Source organism: Microtus ochrogaster, chromosome 2 (assembly GCF_000317375.1).
Source record: "Microtus ochrogaster isolate Prairie Vole_2 chromosome 2, MicOch1.0, whole genome shotgun sequence".
Taxonomy (NCBI): domain Eukaryota; kingdom Metazoa; phylum Chordata; class Mammalia; order Rodentia; family Cricetidae; genus Microtus; species Microtus ochrogaster.
In genome coordinates, this window is record NC_022010.1 from 57,953,512 (window position 1) to 57,969,646 (window position 16,135).

Below are 16,135 nucleotides of genomic sequence, written 5' to 3' on the forward strand. Positions count from 1 at the left end.
GGAGAGGAGTGGGGGGAGGAGGAGAAGGGCGGGAGGAGGGTTAAGGAGAAATGGGAGGTTGGGAGGAGGCGGAAACTTTTTTTTCTTTTTCTCAATAAAAAATTTAAAAAAAAGTTGCATGAAGCCTTTCCTAGCGACCATCACTAAAAAGTCTAATAAAACTTTTCTAGATATTTTTTCATCTCAAAACTCAAAGGTGTGAGAAATCTGAACAAAAATTGAAGCCTGAAAATGTTTTGCTACTGTATGATGTCATCATTATGAATGTTATAGTAAATAATGAATGTTATATACTGTGACATGTGTTTACTAGTAAATAGCGGGCAATATTTCGATGTGGAAGGTCCTTCTGTATATAAGTTGCTTTTATGAATAAAGCTGTTTTGGACAATAGCTTAACAAAGTTAAGCCAGGTTTGAGAAACTTGCAGGACAGAGAATACTTCTAGCAACAGTATATATACGGAAGCTTCACTAGAGGCCTTGCAAGTCTGAAAAACAAGTTGAGAATCACTGCCTGAAGTTATTCAAAATGGTCAATTTTTAAGTTTTAATTGTTTATTAAGTATGACAATGTAAATTAATAATTGATAAAAATATTATGCATGTGATGATTTGACATTGGACCCCACCATGCAGTTTTCCATAATCAAATAAATTAGCATATTCATCACCATCAGTAGGTACTTTTGTATGTGAGTGTGTGTTGTGTAAGTGTGCACTCATATGCATGAGCATGCGATGATTCTTTTACTGTTTTTAATTATTATTAATAAACAAATCCTGTGCACAAATATTTAAGGAAAAGGGACTTTGTCTCTATCTCCATCTGGTGCCGGACGAAGACTCTACGGTGATATTTGAGATAATCATCAGTGTGATAGTGGGGCAAGACCAGTTCAGGCACCCTCTACTCTGCTGCTCAAGGACCTAGCTGGGGACATCCCCCTGGACACCTGGGATCTCCTCTAGAGCCAAGTCTCTTGCCAACCCTAAAATGGCTCCCTTAATGTAGATATCTTCTTCCATGCTCCTATATCTGTCCTTCCTCCATCTCCACCCTCCCACTCCCCCAAGCACTCTCCAGTCTTTCCTTGTCCCTTCTCTTTCCCCCTTTTCCCTTCCCTCACCCCTACTCCTACCCCTACCCCCATGCTCCCAACTTTTGCCTAGCAATCTTGTTTGCTTCCAATTTCCAAGAGTATCTATATATGTTTTTCTTTGGGTTGATTTTTTTTTATTTGTCTTCTCTAGGTTTGTCTATTATAGGCTTAATGTTCTTTGTTTATGGCTAGATTCCACTAATGAGTAAGTACATCCCATATTCATCTTTTTGGGTCTGGGTTACCTCACTCAGGATAGTGTTTTCTATTTCCATCCATTTGCACACAAAATTCAAAATGTCATTATTTTTTACCACTGAGTAGTACTGTACTCTAATGTGTGTATGTTTCACACTTTCTTTATCCATTCTTCTATTGAGGAGCATCTAGGTTGTTTCCAGGATCTGGCAATTACAAATAATGCTGCTATGAACATAGTTGAACAAATGATAGAGAAAAAGACAAAGTCCCTCATCAGAGCAACATACTGAGCCCCCAAGGTACAGTTGAAGAGCAGAAGGAGGGAGAAGATGAGCAAGGAAGTCTGGACTTCGAGGTGTTGATCCATCCACTGAGACAGTGTGCCTGTTCTAAAGGGAGCTCACCAAATCCAGCTGGACCAGGACTGAATGAGCATGTGATCAAACCAGACTCTCTGAATGTGGCTGTAGATGGGGGCTGAGTGAGACGCCATTGATAAAGGCAATGGGACTTGTTTCTACTCCATGCACTGGCTTTTTGGGACCCTAGTCTATTTGTCTATTTGGATGCAAAGCTTCCTAGGAATGGATGTAGGGGTTGGACTTCCCACAGGGTAGCGTTCCCTGTTCTCTCTTAAGGAGGGAGGGGGAGGGAGCAGGGTAAGTATGGGAGCGGGAGGGGAATGGGAGGAGGAGAGGAAGTGTAAATTTTTTGAACGGAAAAATAAATTTAAAAAAGGAAAAAAAAGATTTTGAAATAAAAAAAAAGATACAAAAAACAACCACATATTAAAGGAAAACCTGATATGGATCCAAGCTACTGTGAAGACACTCCTCTGCTGCAGGCTTCCCTGCTTGAAAAAGCCAATGCTCCTTTCCACTCTGCCTCTTCCTTCTTGTCTCATCCATCCCTAATATAATCCACTCCTCTGGACTAAAATGCTCTTTTCAGTTGTATAGCAGAATTCCACTTGCAAGCAAGGTATAAAGTATGTACACAAGTTGTTATTCATTATATTTGAAATAACCAATGTTGTTCCATTAATTATGGTCAGCAAGCTGCATACTAGATCACCAGAACACATTCATGCTGGAACAGTTATATATCTCAGATAACTTCTCCTCTCCCTACTTCTATTTCCTAGCAACCAGAATCTTGTTCTGCTTGAGTAAATTCAACTGTTTGAGCTTCCATGTATAAGTGCCATGATATTTCAAAATACTTATCTTTTTGTGTTTAGCTTATTCACTGTTTTCAGAATAATTAATAGATGCTATTTGAAGCATCCCATATTTTAAATCAAATTTAAAAGTATATATATAAAACTGTGAAACTAGAAATATAATTCTTTAAAAGACAATTATACTACAGAGGTTATCATAACTTAAGGTATCCTTGGAATTTGGATCTTAGTTCTTTACAAGGCTCACAGCTTATAGAAACATATGAATATTGGTATTTAATTTTCTTCTCTGTAAATATAATAATATCTACATCATAGGAATTGTAAATGTTATAGTACATAGCATCTGAACTGTATTCATATATCCTGGATATGTTAATATATCATTATAATAATTATTTTATAAATAATCTAATTAAAGTCTGAGGAATTTCAATCAGCAAACACTTGTTATTGGTTCTTCTACTCTGAGTATTTTATCTATTTATCCCAAAGTGTTCTGGTATCCAATGCATATTGGTAGAACAGGACTTTATTCTTCTTCTTATTGACTAACACTGACATTTTCTTTAAGAATCAACTTAAAAAAAATAAAAAAAGAAAAAAAAAGAATCAACTTAGACTGTCTCTTTACTATTCTTGCCTAAACATACCTGCCTAGTTGATATAATAACCCTTTTCCATGCCAAGAGTGTGCTGTAGTTTGGATCTGAAATATCTCCTAAGGTTTATGTAATAACGGTTTATTCCCTAGTCTATAATACTACTGGGATAAAGGGAATAATTGGTAGAATTTAGGACATTTTGGTGTATTCATGAAGGTAGTGCTAGGACCCTGATTTCTTTATGATATATTTTAAATTTGCATAAACTATAAGGTAGGTAGCATTTTCTTTAGAGGTTTCTGTCATGATTTGGTCTTACATTTTTCCCTGGGGAAGATTTGAAGAATGTCTGTCTCTACTCAATCCAGAAAGAGAAGGCAATTCATCTAAGCACAGGTTGCTGAATTATTACAGTTACTTACAGAAGCCAGGAAAACTCAAAAGCAGTTGCACCATTTAGATACCAGCCCCAGACAAACACATACAGTGACAACTTATGGGCAGTGATAGCATCAAGCAATCCCACTTGCATGTGGTAAAGATGAGCCGTGAATTCACATGGCTGATGTGGCATGACTGATGACTGCTATGTGTAGCAACAGTTACACCACCTAGTGACCACATAAAGACCTCTCAAAGGCTCATGAGCCCCATGATTCCTATGATCCCATGATCCCACAAAGTCTGTGAGTTTCTATCATTCTAGTGCTAAGTTTCGAAACATTAGAAGCACATGAAACAGATAGGTACCACACTTCTTTGAAACAATTGGCAGTTTGGTGGTAGTTGTAGATTGCCAAAGGAAATGATAAAGGATGAAAACTCAATTTTAGCTTGGAAAATTAGAAAATAAAAGTTTCCTCTCCAAATAGAAAACTAAAAGGTATTAGGAATGTGTAGAAAACTAAAGATTCTGTACCAGTTAGGACATATTTGTAAGCCATCTATAAGTATATAGTAAGTAGTTATATGGCTTTTAAACTCAGGAGACATCTTATTGAGAGGGACATATTTGAGAGAATTTGATGCACTCAACTAATACTTATTTGGTTCCTTCTGCATTCAAGATCACTACTGCAGACACAAAATTATTGATACTCAGAATAATTACATACTAGTGTGGCTTTTGAAAGGTGAGCAAGGAAAGAAGCTCACTCAAGATGACTTTATAGTTGGCCACTGCAGCCTTCTCTCCTTCTCTGTACCATCTCCTCCAAACTCCCTTCCCAGGTCACTCATCCCGTTATCTTACTCCCAGTCCAGCAAGAATCTACTGGGAACCTACCAGCAAAGTCTTCCAGAGAAACAAACAGGACAGTGAAGCATGTAGGTGATTTTCAGACCTTTAGTATCTCTTCTCTCTTCTAAATACAGTCTTTTAGTTTCATCCCCACTTCTCCTAGTTGTGACCTTTCCTCCTCTAATCCAACCCCAGGAGGCTAAACAGATCCTGGTGGAACACCCTGCTTTCCTCATTCCTGTGGACCTCCTGCCTCCCACACCTGTCCACATTCCTAAGTATCAGTTCTCAATACCTAGAAAAATGTTTACACAGAACCCCAAGTGGCCACACCTGACAGTATTCCAGAAGAATTCCCCACCAGACAAGACACAGTCACCACATCCTCTTATGAACCAGAGAGGCAAACAGAACCCGAGGAACAAAACATTCACCCAACAAAGATAAGACCAAGTATCGGCACATGGAATTACATCAAACCACACCCAGATGCCCAGACATCAGCATAAAAACATAAAAACAATCAATAACAGCCTTGAAAATATGTCTCCATTAGGCCCAGAAACCCTATTGAGGCCTGAGAATTGCAATTTAACTGAAGAACATGTAGTCAAGAACCTTAATGTAGCTTTTCTGAATATGATAGAAGTCCTTAAAGAGGAAATGAAGAAATCCCTTTAAACATTTTTATAAAAACAAAAAATGGTGGAAGGAAATGAATAAAAGAGTTCAAGACCTGAAAGTAGAAACAGAATCAATAAAGAAGGGTCAAACTGAGGGAAATCTGGAAATGAAAAATTTCAGAACTGAAACAAGAATCTCACTGGCAAGCTTCACTAACAGAAAGCATACCATATTCAGAATATATCATGTGAGAAAAAAATGATTTTCAGTAAAGAAAAAAATAAAACATGTTTAAGGATATCAACCTCAAAATCTCTAAAATATTGGTGTTTCTTAGAGCTTCTGGTTATGAATGTGAAGGACTTGACCAGGACAGTACATACTTACATATGCATTTTTCTCCAATTTAGGTTGAATTATAAAGTCCTAGAATTGGCATTTTAAAGTGTGCTTCACTATGAATCTAATCTATATGATGGCTCTGTTCATTCACCTTTGCTTTTAGTGGCCATAATAAAAAACAGTGTTCATAAGTAAACAAAACAAAATCTGATCTGAAAACCCCACGAAAAATATTTAGTTTGAGTAATAACTAGTGAATCTACTGAGCTTCAATTACTACAACTGTGTCAACTTTTCTCTCCCATGTGTTATAAGGAGTTGTTTGATGCCTTTAGATTATCAAGTATGTTATTTTGACTTACATTAATTGTGATGCTTTGCTTTTCTCCAGAAGATTTTGAGATGCTTGTTTTTAAGGGCTTAAGAGGATAAACTCCCTATGGCACAATTGATGCTGGAATACTGGAGCACCTCAGAATTTATCGGAATGCATGGATAACTGTGTTTTACTAAACCTAAATTTTTAAAAAGTACAGTTTTAGTTATTTTAACACTTAATTATTATGAAAGATAATAATCATAATATTCAAATATTTTTTCATAAGGTTAAGCAAAATAAAGATTCACAAAATGATGCTATTAGAATATACTTGGTTATGTGTGTTCTCATAATATAAAAGCAAAAAGAAAATCTTTTCCTCAGTGCTATATATAATAACTTTGAAAGATTAAATATAGTGATTTCTAACAATAAGTTTTTCTTAATTTTACAAGGAATTAAAAATGCAATAGGAAGCATAAGGCAACAAAGCAAGGTCACCTCGGTGAACAGAGAGTAGTTTCACCCAGTAGCTGTGTAGATTCCTGATGTCATATGGTCTAATTAGAATGATATGGATAAATGAGATGTAGAAAAGACGATTTCCAAATACTCTTTCTTTGTTTAAGTGATGAAAAACTCAGCTTTTTGATTGGTCATCTTAAAAAGGAGGGAGACTCCTGAGAAGCAAAATGTCCATTTTCATTCTGGTTTAATGATTCACTATCCAAGTGTGAAATTAGATAAATAGACAGTCTGTCATGCAGAAGTAAAATTCTGAAATCTCTAGGGATTTTGACAGTGTCACCCAGTGTCTCTGTTTTTCCTTTTTGCTCATTTTCTGTAATTTGCGAAATGGTGTTAAAATGCTTGCTACTCCGAGAGAGGAGGAGAGTAAGAATAGGTTGTATTACTCACCAACAACATGGTGAATGTCATTCACAAAAGGCCTCTGCCTCCTAGGTAGATCAGAGGAAATGTAAGCACCTACTTTCATGGAAAGCAAGATGCCCTTGTGCATGAGTGACCTTCGAGAGCTTATGTAAGCTTCTCTTTAGAGAGACAGGGTTTTCTATTCATTGGTTCGCCATCTCTACTCTTTCTATCATTATATGAAAATTACAGAGAATATTATTTTGAGAGCATGGGCACCACCAGTACTCTTAATGGACTTCTCAACAAAGAACACATTTGATCCTGAAAATAAAATGTATAGAAGACAAAGGTAAAGTTAAAGCCTAACTTAAATTCATTTCTTTTTTCTGAGGTGTTTTGTTGAACTTTTCACTGAGTCGCTTCACAGTATAGATGAGAATAAGGAAAAGTTTCCCAAAGTAAGACACTCTTAGGGCAGAATAAGCATCTAAAGAAAATACCAACCAAATCTTGTTCAGAATGACTTTATTTTGGAGATCCAGGATTTTTATGACATCATTGCATACACTTCTAATCCATATTAAAAACACAAAAAGGGAAAGGAGAAATCCCATAATACACTTAATCAGTAGAAAAAAATCCTAGATGTACCAAGGGAAGACGCTTTGTTTCATGCTAATCATGACACAAATTCTTATGTGCTTATTCTAAAAGAAGATGTGAAGAATCTGTAACCTAGATACAAAAAAAAAAGTATGCGGTCTTCTGGAATTCAAAAGTAAACATTTGCAGACCTTGGTGATTCAATGGTCAGCATGACACACTTGAGTAAAGCCAACATTGCCCAGCTGTTTCCTTCTACAGTAGCAAGGAAAGCAAAACAGAGCAGAAGAAACACCAACAAAGATCTGACATCTGAACAAATTTGAAGATCCATGCTTGATGACCCATAGCATGCCATTCTAACAGATCTATCACTGGGTGTCTGCAGGTCAAAGAAAACAGTGCACAGCTGAGAGAGAACACAGGAATAGTTGCCTGCCCTGCTCTTCCAACAAGGTAACAATAGAAAGCAATCCAACTTGTTTTAGGTTGCTAGAAAGCTTGTGTTTTTGTAGCTCACTATTTAAAAAAAGAAGGCTAACAAACAAAAACAGGACCAAAGTAACCACTTAGCATATTTTCAAATTCCTGGATGACATATTTCTAGAGAGAACATTGTCAGTCTATTGTTTCTGGTGTCTCAGGAAGTACATGTATGTTCTGATAGTGGTCCTTATTCATAATGGTTTGCATTTGCTTCTTTTATTGGAAAGGAAATGGTGAAAAATAATAAGGAGCACAGAATACCCCTAGAATGCTACCTATTCAGATTCCTAGCTCATTCATAGTGACTGACCTGAGACATTCCTTAAACACAAGTATATAAATATGTAATATCTATCTTAGGAAGCATATTCAGAAGCCCCCTTCTCTCTCTCTCTCTGGATCATTTCTGACAAACACACATGGATAAAGGCTCTGGGGTAGTTGCTCTTTCAAATATCAATCAACAAGAAAAAGTCATCATATTCTCTAGATAAATTCCCAAATAGGTATCAGGTAGGAAGACAGACTCTACCTTCAAAGGTAACTACTCCTCCTCCTTTTTCTTTCTTGTACCCTTTGGTGACAGTATCAGTTCTCCAGTTAGTGAGAAGCAAATAGGGAGCTTCACAGCCTTACAGAATGTCCTGGGGCATAATGTCTAGTGAGAAGAGGCTGACAATGATATTTCACACTCAGTAATGAACGCCAGCCATACCTCTGCCAGCCTCTGCCAGACAGAGATCCATATAGCCCCTGGGTTCCCACTGAGACTGTTATTTCTACTCTGTAGAAAAGATGCAGCAAGCAGAAGATGCAGTTACACAAGCAAATGTTAAATATATTTTAAAAATACAGGCTAAAATTAGTCTAAAAATGTGTTCACTTTGATTTTGAGGTTAGTCAAATATTATTAAAGACATCCATTCCTGCTCTCTTTCAATAAATTTTATTCTAGTACCACCATCAAATGTCATATGTAGAAACTGCACATTTTATCATTTGTGGCCATAAATTATTTACACAGTTCAACTCGGACTGGAAAAGGAATTAAGACATGAAATACATCAAGGAAACTGTTTGGCTTGGAAAATACCTACCAGAAAATTCAGCAATTTTATAAAGAAGTTAATTTTTTTTTTTGATTTTTTGAGACAGGGTTTCTCCGTAGCTTTTGGTTCCTGTCCTGGAACTAGCTCTTGTAGACCAGGCTGGCCTCGAACTCACAGAGATCTGCCTGCCTCTGCCTCCCGAGTGCTGGGATTAAAGGCGTGCGCCACCACCGCCCGGCAAAGAAGTTAATTTTTAAGGATGCATTTTTAGCCACGCAGTGGTGGTCCAGGCCTTTAATCCCAGCAGATGTAGGCTGATCTCTGAGTTCTAGGTCAGCCTAGTCTACAGAGCGAGTTCCAGGACAGCCAGTGCCACATACATAAACCCTCCCTTTCTCTGTATGTATGTATGTATGTATGTATGTATGTATGCATGCATGTATATGTGTGCATAATATATAATTATATATAAACATATAATATAGTATATAATTTAAAAGATAGGTATAAATTATATATATTAATATTCCTACATAATTATACAATCATGCTAGATTCTCAAAATAAAAATACTTTTCAAAATACTAGCTAAGTTTTGTTAAACAAGAAGATTTGTTTGTCCCAAAATTTCAGGAAATATTCACTACTTGCTTCTCGTGGAGAGTTTAAATACAACGTCAGTATAGCAAAAGATATAAAGAAATGTCTTCACAGTTGCTTCATTCAAAATTCACTGTCATTGTTTGAGAAGTAGACTAATTAAACACATACCATCTGTAAAGGTGACAAGGTAAATTCTCACAGAGCTCACTTAAAGAAATGTTGATAGACATTTCTGCACTGTTTGTTTTCAAATTCCCCTTAACAGGGGAGGTCCAGAAAGGTGGGTATCAAGCTGTAGGAAACAGACAGAATTCAGAGAGCAGATCAAGCTTGAACTCCACTCTGGGAACCAAGACAATTATCCAGTTCCTGACTTGGCTTGGACAGTGTCTATGCAGCCAGCAGGATCCATCTGGCTTATGTATACAAGAGCAGAACTGAGGTCTGGGAAAACAGCGTTCAGCCAAGAATACGACGGTCAGCTCACCGCAGGTATATCTCCATTTTCTTGTCTGAATCACCAAGAGTCTCATGGAAGAAAAATCTTATCATATTTCCTGAAAACAGGTAAGGTTCCAGCTGGATTTTGTGTGATTAAAGAGATAAAATGTGATATTTTAGTAAATTAAATATCTTGGAACAGTGTTTTGATGCTATATCAAAAACACATGTTTAAAGCAGAGTCTTTAAAGCTAACTACTAATTTTCGTAGGAACAGGATGGACCTGAAGAAGAGCTGGAGAAAACAGAGTTATACACAGAACTGAGACGTAGGTGAACACTATGTCTGGGAAGGAGAACAGGGGATAGGGACCCCTGATGGCAGTCAGATATATGGAAGATGTGATCATGTGCTTCTGTTCTCACCCAGAGCCTTTTATTTTCCTGTGAAATTTTATCTTCTGACTACTGAGAAGTTGGGATACTTTGAATAATTACCAAATCTCACCATTTGTAGATTTGTGCAGAAGTCAGCTGTGTTAATGAAACAGTCTCATTGGAATTATATCATTAAATTATCATGGAGACATTATCATGAATTTACTGGCATTTCAGTGTTATATCTAACATGGTTATTTGCCTATAAATCTAGCATCATCATTTTATAGACATTAATTTTATAAAATATGACATTTGTAATATGTTTAAAAACAAAATTGGTGCCCAGCTAATATATCTTGAGTTTTAATTTTTAAAATGATTAATGAAAAACAGGTATGAAGTAAAATAATGCTTGTACAAGAATATAAATTAATTTGATAGTGATTATTGGCACTCTTGTCTACATTTAATAAAAATATAAAAAGAAAAGTCAAAATCAAAGTCATTTAAAACCTTTTTGTAAAATCTGATAATTACATTGTCTCTTTTTTGACAAATAATAGATTTTCTTAGTCATATAGTTCTGATGGACAATGTTATAATCAGTCCAACATTACTCAAATTTTAAGAGATTTTCATATTCAGGAATCAAATTGTATGAATCTATTTTCATTACTTAATGGAATAATTTGATATTATTTGATATCATTCATATGTTACATGAAGCCAGAATGCGAGATATTCATCAGTTTAAAATTTATCTCATTCAACAGAGATGCCTCCAGGAAATATGGTAAATTGTATCTAATTGTTTTCTTCAATACGACTATTTTACAGATAGCTTGGGTTGATCACCAGAGATTTTGATATTTGTATTTATTCAAGACATATTCATTGAGGCTGTAGGGTGATGGTTTAAATGGTATAGTAGTTGTGTTGGAAACATGATGTTGTAAATTTAATATATATAAAAAAGCCAGGATTGGTAATGTTGTGATTGTAATATCAGCCCAGGGGAGGTGATGAGAATCAGATAATTAAGGTTTCTTGGGTGGCCAGTAAGGCCTGTTTGTTGGATTCTATATGAATTAGAGACCCTGTGTGAATAAGTCCTAAGCTTGTTTGTCCTATGCTCTCCACACACATATTGCATGGATGAGGACACACACATGCAAATAATTTTTTAAAAGTGATTATGCTTGGGCTGTGGAGCTGCCTATGTTTGTAAAATGCATATCATGTAGGCATGAAGACCTGAGTTTGATCCCCAGCACCCATAAAAAGGCAGGTATGGTGGTACATGCTTGTAACCCCAGTTTTGAGGAAACAGAGACAGGAGGGTCCATGTGGCTTACTGGTAAATCAGTCTAGTCTAATCAAATTCTAGGAGAATGAAAAACTCAGTCCCAAAATAAGATGATAATGCCTGAATAATAAGCTTGAGGTTTATCTCTGACATCCACACACATGTACACCTCTAGACACCTATACATCTTCACACACACACACGCACACGCACACGCACACACACACACACACACCAGCTTTGTACTAGGCAGTACATTACATAATGCATAATGGCATTTATCAGTGAATGTTTAAAAGACCAATCCTCTGGTTGAAGTTACATTCCACTTGATTCTTCTCTGTGATTGATGGTAAGGAGTCAGCATGAAATTAAACAAGCTAAAGCATTTCTAATAGAGACAAATATAAAAAAACCAAGATTATCTGAGAGAAAATGAGTTCAGAGAGTCCTTATTTATAAAAGCAAATCAAGTTAGGCTTCTATCTGAACCATGAGAATAAATCAATGACCTGAAAGGCAAGAGAAGAACTTTTTATTTTGAATTTCAGAGTAATTTCAATTCCTTTGAAGGGCAAGATTTGGTTCATTAGAGGAACAGAATGAAGCATGGGTGAATAACTGGAATGAAGATCCAGTAACTGGGGCTGGGAGGTAGGATGACGAAGTGGGCAGTGACTACTGACCTGAACACATATAGACTAGTCTTCTATGGATGACCAATTATCTACGACAGTACAGTTCTTTTTGGAAGGCAGTGGATTTTCACATGAATTCAAATGAACATGGGCATCTCCTTCTGTAAAGTAATATAGAGTAGGTAAGTATGATTCTGACCGCATGTAAGTCAGATTTGCTAAGTGTAGCCTCAGCAGTAAGTGGTGATTTATTTGTTTTTCAAAACTAAATTGAACTATTCTTCTGGTTTTAAAACTTTGGAAAATATACAGTGTTTCTCTCCTAAAACTCATATTATCTGACCACCCTATCTCTATTTTCCCCAGAGTATTAGTATTATTCAGATAAGGAAATCAAAGCCGGGCGGTGGTGGCGCACGCCTTTAATCCTAGCACTCGGGAGGCAGAGGCAGGCGGATCTCTGTGAGTTCGAGGCCAGCCTGGTCTACAAGAGCTAGTGCCAGGACAGGCTCCAAAGCTACAGAGAAACCCTGTCTCGAAAAACCAAAACAAACAAACAGATAAGGAAATCAGTTTGTGCATGGAGTCTCAATTCTATTCTTCTCTTGTGTATGTTTTCTTGACATCTTGATGATTTTTTGCCATACTATGGAAAAATCCTGTGTACATGTCTGTGCCCAGTTTTCTTTTTATTAGGCAACTGGAATACCTCATTTTAAATACATATCTTGGCAATCATCCCTGGATAAGAGAGGGCATATTTTGACATGCTAGACATCTTTATCAGTCTATCATCATGCCTATATCATGGTCTTTAATTTGTTCTCATTCTGAAGCTATACTCAATCAGGAAATGGAGAAATCTTTTAGACATTCATCACAGTATTTGTATAATAATCAATGATCAATTTGTTAGCATATAAAATGCATAACTCCAGCAAAACAATTCTGAAGTTTGGTGATGAAGGTCATCTAATACCAGGATGGTGTGCCAGTCCTGAACAAGCCAAGCATTTGGCCTTTAGCAAACAAAAAAAAATGTGCAATTTCTAAGGTAACTGTATGAGTTTGTCTTGTGGCTAGAAACAGAATTGTTTTGCCTAGTAGAATCCCAAAAGTCAAAGTGGGTTAAATGCAAATAAGGATCACAAGGGAAAGAGATAACAGTATATTAATAACTTTCTTTATTCTTTTTTTTTTTTGGTTTTTTGAGACAGGGTTTCTCTGTGGTTTTGGAGCCTGTCCTGGAACTAGCTCTTGTAGACCAGGCTGGTCTCGAACTCACAGAGATCCGCCTGCCTCTGCCTCCCAAGTGCTGGGATTAAAGGCGTGCGCCACCACCGCCCGGCAACTTTCTTTATTCTTGAAGTGATTTATTATAGGACAAGTTTGTCTTGGGTCACATTTCAAGAAAGTAACGTTGAGGTAGGTAGTACTAGATTGGCATGGGGAAGGCTAAGATTTCTCGCATTTTGTCAAAACAAGAAATGGGAAATTGTTGGGAAGTGGAACTCAGCTATAAAATTATCAAAATCTACCTCCAGTCACTAATCTTCTCTGGCAAGGCTCGACCTCCTAATGGATCCACAACCTTTTCAAACATTACCAGCTTGGACCAAAGTGTTGAAAGAATGCGAACACATGAGGAAACATTTTACATTCAAGCCACAAAAAATAAGACTGCTGCATATTTTACGGTGTCAGTATTATTCTGTATGATACTTCAATGGGGACCAAATGTCAGTATACACTGGTCAACTCAAGGGGTATGCATAGTCAACAAAGAACCCTAATGCAAACAATGGACTTTGAATGAAAAATGGAGAATACATATAGATTCATTAATTTCAACATCTGCACCATATTCATTAATTTTAACATATGCTTCCTTGACAGCAGGGGAAGTAATGAAGAGAGGAAGTTTTGGAAACAACTCACTTTCTGATCAGTTTTTCTATGAATGCCAAACTGTTACAAAGTAATTAAGGCTATTAAAATAAAAAAATTCACGAAACATAAAATAACTTACCTTTGACATTTTATGGAAATAGAAACTTCCAGAGTAGTAGTTACTATGGCTAGATACAACTACAAAACAATCAGAGCCACTTAAATGAGGAGGACATGAAGAGATGTGTCCTAAATTCTGACTGAATCAGTACTCACCGACATGTCAACAATGACTGTCTCTTAAACTTCCCATGACCTTTAATTAAGTACAGGTCACAATCTTTCAGCTTCCTCAGAAAGATTCCCAGTTAAAATCCAAGAAAGAGCACAGTCTAAATAGTTAACAGTTTCACCAGTAACAAATTCTGCACAAAATGTTTGGAGATAGGTAATGGAGGGACAGGTTGAATAACAAGTGAAAACAGGGGCAATAATTTGCCAAAAAGGAGAAAAAAAATTGGTTTAAATCTTTAAGGCCAAACCTATAAATTTTGAGACATTTGAGTCAGTAGCTTAAGATTTCTGGTTCTTAATTTCTTCATATATATATAGTAGGAATAGTAAAATTTATCTCTCTTAATTTATATTAGAAATAAATGAGTGAATATGGACAAAATTGCCAAAATAACAATGCAATATCTTAAAACAGACCATTCCATATGGACAGGTGCTATTTTTAATGCACTTTATTTGAAATTTCTGTTATTCACATCAATCCAATAAATTAGCAGCTAATTTGGGCAATTAAACAGATGAGAAAATGAAAGCATACACAGATATAGAGTATATTTTTCATCTGGGGCCACATATCTAAATAAATTAGAAAGTATAGGTATATTTCTGTGACTCTACCCTGTTTTTAAGTAGATCAACATAGTCTCTCTTTTTCATAGTTTTCATTTTTTTTCTTTTGCATTTACTATGGCTTGAATGTTGATATCTACTAAAATGTACCTATGCCCAATCTGATGGTAGTAAGAGATAGGAGTCTTAGGAAATGATAAGGTCATGAAACGTCTGGTCTTATAAACATAATTAATATCTGTATAAAAGAGGCTTGAGGGCTTCTGTTTTCCTTTGTGCTATATGAGGATGTAACAGGAAAGCAGTCTCTAGGCCTCAGATTGGCTACTCTTTGATCTTGGACTTAACAGACAAGAACTAGCTGAGATATCTCTATTTACAAACTACCCACTACAAAGTACAAATCTCTTTTCTCATCTATTTTTGAGTTAAAACTAAGACTATTAACTCAGCTCAGCCCTTGATGAGAACTATAATGGCCTTGTCTTGGGCTTGGCATCTGCAATAAAAATGAGCCTATTAAATTAGATTCTTAACTTGTGGGATCTGAACTTAACTCTAGGTAGAGAATGTTACAAATGCTCCCCCAGAAGCTATTGGAAAGTTAGTTAGTGCACAAAAACACACAATGTCAGAAGTGTTATATCAATGGAGAAGCAATGTTCTCTCTGAATTGATGAGAGAATAAGGACTTTCCAGAATTGTTCTGACTCATGGGTGCATGTTAGAAGAAAAACAGATAAAAAGGCTGGGGATGATTTGGTTCCTGTGTGTCTAATCATCATGGGATGAAACTACTTACTCAGAGGTCAGATGCTAGAATTGAGGTTACCAGTGGGACTCAAGAGATGGGTACATATCTGACTCATTGGGTACACAGGAAACACAGCCACAATAAAAAGCATGTATGCCAAATGATCCCTAGGGATTATTATTTCTACTTGCTAAATGAAGCAGAAAGACAGGCTGAGTAAGACTTTCATAAAATAAGTTTAAATTTCAGTTAATGTGAGCTTCTAAAACTAACCTCAAAGTTCATTGGGAAATACAAAATTGGATAAGAATAGCAGGACTTCCCTAAGAGACCATATAGCCAAGAACATAGTTCATTTGGAGAAAGAACAATACCAAGAACTTAGCAAAACTATGGAAGTGACATTTGTATAGGGAACAATCTTGTTTTATGAATTTTGTCATCATTTTCTTGAGAACTTTTATAGAATAGGTTGTAACTAGTTTAAATACACCTTCTTTGAATTTGAATGTCATAAAGTAGAAAAAATGAGTTGATAAGATGCCTTTTATATATAATTAAGTAATTTATCAGTTGATCGATCGGGAGCTAGACACACAGGAGGAAATCCTTCTAGTAAAGAATAATA